This window comes from Perissodus microlepis, chromosome 23, assembly GCF_051167445.1.
Source record: "Perissodus microlepis isolate ML-2025 ecotype Zambia chromosome 23, ASM5116744v1, whole genome shotgun sequence".
Lineage (NCBI taxonomy): Eukaryota > Metazoa > Chordata > Actinopteri > Cichliformes > Cichlidae > Perissodus > Perissodus microlepis.
In genome coordinates, this window is record NC_140482.1 from 34,899,387 (window position 1) to 34,906,069 (window position 6,683).

Below are 6,683 nucleotides of genomic sequence, written 5' to 3' on the forward strand. Positions count from 1 at the left end.
CTATATGGGAGAGGGAGTGCTGCCCGGAGAGGAGTCAGCTCCATTCACAGCTTTATAAATCACCTCAGCATGTGCAGACCGTGGCCAATCAGCCAATTACACCCCTCTGACACACCGGGTCTGATAAAGAAGGCCCAGGACAATGGGATCACAGGCCAGATAAACGACCCTTTAATGAAGTCGCCCACAAAACAGGCCAAAACCGCGCGCCCCACTTACGTATTCCATCATGCCGTTGCCCTTGCATTTCCTCTTGCTCAGCCGCCACGGCAGGCACAGCTGGGGAGAGGGAGCCACAGAGAAAGAGAGGCAGAGTGAGAGAAAAATGACTCTGTGCTCTGACACTGCTAAGCCCCCCACCCAAGGCCCCTTTCAGACTTTTGGCCGAACAAAAGCATCTGTTGCCATACTGTGCCGTTCAACCCCCCCTTAACACACACATACTCCAGTCGGGTAAGGAGCCTTGCAGGAGCTAAAAAAGGCAGCACTGAGCCGTATGCAGCTGAGGCTGCTCACCTTGTGGCACAGTCTATTGTGGACCCCATTCCAGGAGCTTCTCCATCCATCTTTGTGTCTCAGGGACAAATAGAGAAAGAGAGGGAGAAACTTTTTATGACAGAGTGAGAGAGAGCCACAAGACTGCAGCTGCAGGATGAATAGGAGAGGGAATGAAGGGATGAGGTGGGAGTGAGAGAGAGAGAGGAGAGAAGGGGGCAGCTGCAGGGTGGTCCCACCCCTCTGTCCCTCTACCTCCACCAACTTCGAGAGAGTTGTTTGGCTTCTCCTAGGATTCAGAACACAAACAACTGGTACGTGCTATAAGTTCGGACTGCTCCTATAACTGTGAAAGAACTGAGAGGGGAGGAGGAGAAAGTAGAGAATGTGGACTGAAAGGGGCCAATGTGTATACATTTACCTTGATGCTTCAGTTTCCCTGTCTTTTCCCCTTCATTTGTACAATCTTTTTTGCAAACTGTCTGACCACATCATAAACTATCTACAGCATCAATTTGTTCCAGCTCCGCATGAGGCTGTATGATGTTTACACTGAGTGAAACGTGCAAATATTAGAATTCACATGGCTTCATTATCCCAACTAATGGAAATAATCTCATGTGCCTTTTTTTTTGGTAAAATTCAGACTCATGTGTTTTCTTTCACTAAAGCAAAAGCAATAAAAAAATTTTTTAAATCTCTCAGTTTGAATACAATTTATAGTAGCTAAATATCTACGCTACTTAAAAGGACAAAACATTTATACTTGTTTATTCACACAGAATGTTTAATAGAACCAACAATGACCTCCGATTGAGTAAAACACAACTACATATATCAGCCTTGTTACTTGCATCACTTGTTAAATACAGTAAATATAAATAAATACAGTCCATTAACCCTTTCTACCCTGGAGGTTCCAGCGTCAGGACCAGGCTGGATTTCTTATTGCATCATTCCAAAAGTTAATACCAAAGGTGCATTTTAATAGGATTTGTACTGGCATAGAAACAGTGTTTGTGCATGCTTAACAGTAAGCAGGTTTGCTGTGTACAGTAAAGGAAATGAAAGCCTTTATTTGACCAAAATCTATGTTCTGTTCCTGTCATAAGACATGAGTAAATTAAATCCTGGTTAACAACAAGACAAGACATTATATATTACAACATTAGAAAAGGGGTCAAATATTTTACTTTCGGGCTGGCTAAAAATATATCATGCTAAGAGAAAACCACCAAGGAAATGGGTGAAGCATTGTTAAGCATTGAGAAAATTTCAGAAATGTTTTTATTCACCTTATAGTTTTAAGTCATCTGAAGTAAAAATGAAAATAGTTGCTTTACTTTAATAAATCTCATTCTGACCGAGTGATGGGGCCAAAGAAGCTTGTTTCCATTTTCTTTTATCAACAGATGCCATGTTGTTCATTTTCCCTTTGCTCTCAGAGTGTATTAAATAAATTTGAGGACATGTTTTTATCCAGGGGTAATAATTTTATAATTTTTAAAAACAAAACAAAAAAATATAGAAAAGTGAAAGAAGCTTAAACTTTGACTCAGATATAAAAAACCATATAATAAACAAAAACAAAAGACTATGAAAGGTTAATGATACCTACAGAGAGAAAGTGAAACCAGAAGTCAGACAGAAAAAAGGGGGAAAGGAAAAAGTGTTTCCACAGCGATTTTATTCAAGCCTTTCACACAGAGCTTTGGGGGAGTTGCATGCTTTTCACATTTTACTGTATGAAATCAGTGCTTTAAAATGAACCAGATTAAAAAAAAATTGGATCACTAAAAAGGTAGTTATATTCATTAATCAGTGAAGTCTCTGGATCCACAGAGTATACCTTTAAAGAACTAATGAGGCCTACAGTTTAGTAGTCAGGTTTTGATTTAACTTTGATTATAATTTTTGAGGCTATCATCATTATTTAAACTGCATTCCTGGTATAAATGGGATGGATAAAGTAAAATACCTGCCAGTTTATTAATTGATTTAACTTACTGACTGCTAAAAATAGCTTTTTCACCTTATAATTTTAAACGTAAGCATGCCTAAAAATATTGTTCTGTAGTGAAAAACTTCCCTTTCCAATTCTGGATGATTTAAACTTTTGAGAACTAAATTTTCTTTTTGTCTTCTAAGACTTTAAACTGATTTAAATCCACTGGGTTCTGTGAAAAAGACATCATAAAAAAGCTGGAAATAGGGCTGGTTTTGCCAGATTTTAAAGAGGAAAAAAATCAAAAACTCAAGCAATTTATTTTTTGCTCATCAGGTCAAAATGATGCTGTAATTGTTTCCCTCAAAAACTACACAAACCCATAAAAAAGACAAAAAATGAAGAATAAGTAGATGATTTTCACAGCTGCAGGTGCAGAAAGGGTGTCACCAAGTTCAAAACGCCTCCCCAGAGGACCGCCGCAGCGTCCAGCTGTAATTCTCTCTGTCATCTGACATCCTCGGGCCAAAGTGCCAGTTTCCTAACACTAACTCACTTCTTTGTCTTTCGTGTATGTAACCTTCGTCCTAAAGAAAACCCACACAAAAATACTCCTTGATTGAAAAATACCACTTTTTGATAAAGTACTTTTGTGTGAAATCCTCGTCTTTGTCACCAAGAGTCTCAAAGCCTTTTTTTAAGAGAAGATCCACTGAGGTTTGTGTGTTTTCTTGATTTATATGCAGATCAGGTCTCATCCAGTGATGCTCCTACAGTATCATCACTGTAGAGATATCTTTTCTTCATCCACACAAACATCTCTCACTCACACTTAAAACAAATTTACTCTCATGGGTATTGTCATGTGTCAGAATAAGACTTTTAAGAGTGTGTTTAGCATTCAGGTTTGGGCATTCATCACCCCTGTCTAAGCCAAGAAATCTTTGTTTGGTCGCTCCTCTTCAAACCTTTGAGTGTTAGGAGGGGCGGGGGGATCGATTTGATTCTAATCGGACCATGAAAAGAACATGATCTAACTACTTTCAGACCGGAGTATATTTAGGCCCACTTTTCTTTACACTCTCCCTCTCTCCATTCCCCCCTACTTTAGTGCGGGCACAATGAAGCTGGCCAATTTAAAAAGCTTTGAATGTCTCGTCAATGACTTTGTGAATACAGGGAAGAGAGATTTTGAGAGGAGAAGAGGGAGTGAGGAAAGTAGGGAAATGAGGGAGAAATGGAGAAAAAAAGGCCAGGGAGCACACATAAAAATTCCAAGAGTTGTTTAAGCGTGGGTGGGTTCATTTGCATGACAGCGCCATGTGAATAAGACTGACCTCTTGGACCGCCCCAGTGCTCGGCCGAGCTGCAGCCTGACGTGCAGGCTTTGACCCAGCTCATTGACTCTGAATGGATACTCTGTCAAAAGGAGGGACCTTGCAGCACTCAGCCGGACAGGCATCTGCAGACCTCCTGTTTGACACCCAGCTACCTCTATTTCAGTCCCTACTACTAACACAGTAGGTTGTGCACATGCACACACATTTACCAAGGCATTAGGAAGATATCCAAAACTCTCTTATCGCCGACCCTCAGACCTCCAAGAGGAATCACACGGACAGAAGATGTGAATACAGAGACGTAAACATCCAGAGAAACCATGAAACAAGTCCTTTCTTTAGACACATTTATGCGCACACACAGACACGACAGGTGCAGCAAAGCTCTTGCACGTGCAGGCCCATCAACACGCTTCACTTGATGGCTCTATGATTTACTGCAACAGGCAGGTGAGAGGACATAGAGTGGACCAGGGGGGCGGTTGAGCGATGTAGTCTGCATACAAATCTTAGTTAACTGCCCCGTACTCCCCCTCGACCCCATACAAAGTTGTGACTCTGTGCAAACACAAAAAGCTCAGACAGCTTATAAACACACTCTCCATTTATCTGGCTGGCACAGAGCTGGGATGATGCAGACAGGCACCCTTATCCCTGACCTCAGCTGTCTATAAACGCTCAAAAGCAAGCCCACCATACTTGGAAATGCAAACAAAGCGATGTCAACACTTGTTTCGTTTCTATGAATTCATTTGTTTCCAGAGAAATTGAGGGGAAAAGAGTGAATAATGACGGAGGTGATGGACAAGTTACACTGATCCAAGTTTCAATTGTTGTACAAAATCTCTAGTTTTTTCCCCCCTTTTTTGGGAATGAATGTGGTGAGAAAATGAGAAAAAGGAATTCAAGTGTATTTGTCATGATAGAGTATAATACTAAGTGGAATTGTGATGGCATAGCTGTGTGCGTATGTGTGTATGTTTAAATTTATTTGGGCAAAGTAGTATTTCATTAATAAATTACTATCATTCAGACATCAGATGCTGGACTGTATACAATTTATGTGGTTTTACAAAAACGATTACCTTACATTTGTCTCTATTTTTTTCTTTGTATTTATGTCTATGTGCACAAGTTAGATGGCTTTGTGAAAAGAAAAAGAAAAATTGTACCTGACACTGATAAATTTTAAACATCTTCTAATACTTTGAAATTCATGTTTGATATGGATATTCTCCTCTAAATGAATAAATGGTATTTATTTTTTGTTTTAGAATATATTTTTAGAGTTTATCATTTTCAACAACTTCAACTCATCATTCACTTGAAAGATTTTTCATTTATTTTGCAGTTTCATGTGTTATTGTCTGTATACATCACAAACAACACCCATTAATACAGTTTTGAAGTAACTTTTACTAAATTATTACTTTAGAAATAATCACCAAACCAATTCAATTACAAGCGAAAATATATATCGCTTTATTGAGCATTAATTATGACCTTTATTAATAACTTTATTTGAGGTCACAGACCAGATATAAATTTATAAAAAGTTGTTATATGTTGGTCAGCACCAACTTTTCAGTCAGTGCATTGGCCTAACTGAAGCACCTTTTCACAAATAAAAAGACTTAATCCTTTCAGATGTATGCTGTATTTGTTAGTGGATGATAATACATTTAGAAAAATGTAGCAGTCTGCTGAACCAATGCAAATATATTTCAATAAATGAAAACGCCAGAAGCTTTCACTAAGTAGCACGTAAAATGTTTACATTTGCACAGATCATAGTTACACATTTGGGATTATCCCTATGGTAATTTAATTGTGCAATTATTATGATATTATGAACTGATTCAAGGTGTTAATAATAATTGCAACAAGCTCCGGGGCTTTGTTCCTGCAGAGGGTGGCCCTGTGCTGCTGCTGCTGCTACTATGCCTGATGACTCACAGAGGCTGGAGGCTGGTTGATGCTTCCCAGCAAACACTAGTCAGTTCATGTGATGTTCCAAATTACCTACCACATAATTAGCTGCATGTTACATAATAAGCTCTGCTGGGCTTAAAACACTAGGTTAGTTTCTCTGCTAATAGACCTTGTGATGCCCTCACTGTGCTTGATGCCATATTATGACTGGTGGGAAACGAATGGATCCAGGCAACAGATTGTGATTACAAATTCTGACTTTTTATTTATTTATTTACAAAAATCACTATGGGATGCACTCACACACAAAAAAGAACAGGTGGCTTTTCCAGATCTTTAGAGCAGGCTGTTTAACATTTGGTTGTTATAAGCATAATTTGTGCATTACATAGCAGTGATAGTCTGTCGAATACTTTGAACCTAATTAACATGAATTCATATATATAAAAATATGTGTGTGTGTGTGTGTGTGTGTGTGTGTGTGTGTGTGTGTGTGTGTATAGATAGATAGATAGATAGATAGATAGATAGATAGATAGATAGATAGATGAATTCATGTTAATTTTTCTTCAACAAAATATCAATTGTACAGTTGCAGCTGCCACATAAAATAAGCACTAAGGCACATTTGGTCTGTTGTAAGCAAGATATTCAAGTATGTTCAAGCTGGCCTTTTCGTCTGAGAGAAAAAGTACCAACAGTAAATCAACAGTAACCATCATCATGTCATTTCTGCAGCCTTTTACTGAATCTAAATTTTCTTTAAGTGAGAAAATAAGGATTTGGATGCTGTTTGCACAGAGGAGTGAATTTAAATGAACACTGAAATGCAAACAGCGAGGAAGACTAAACTGGAAACTGAGATTGATGTGTTCTTCATTGTTCAGATGAGAGGAATAAGGTTCAGAATGCAGTCTTACAGTGGATTTCTCTAACTCCCTTTAACTTCTACATATCTTTCAATATATGTG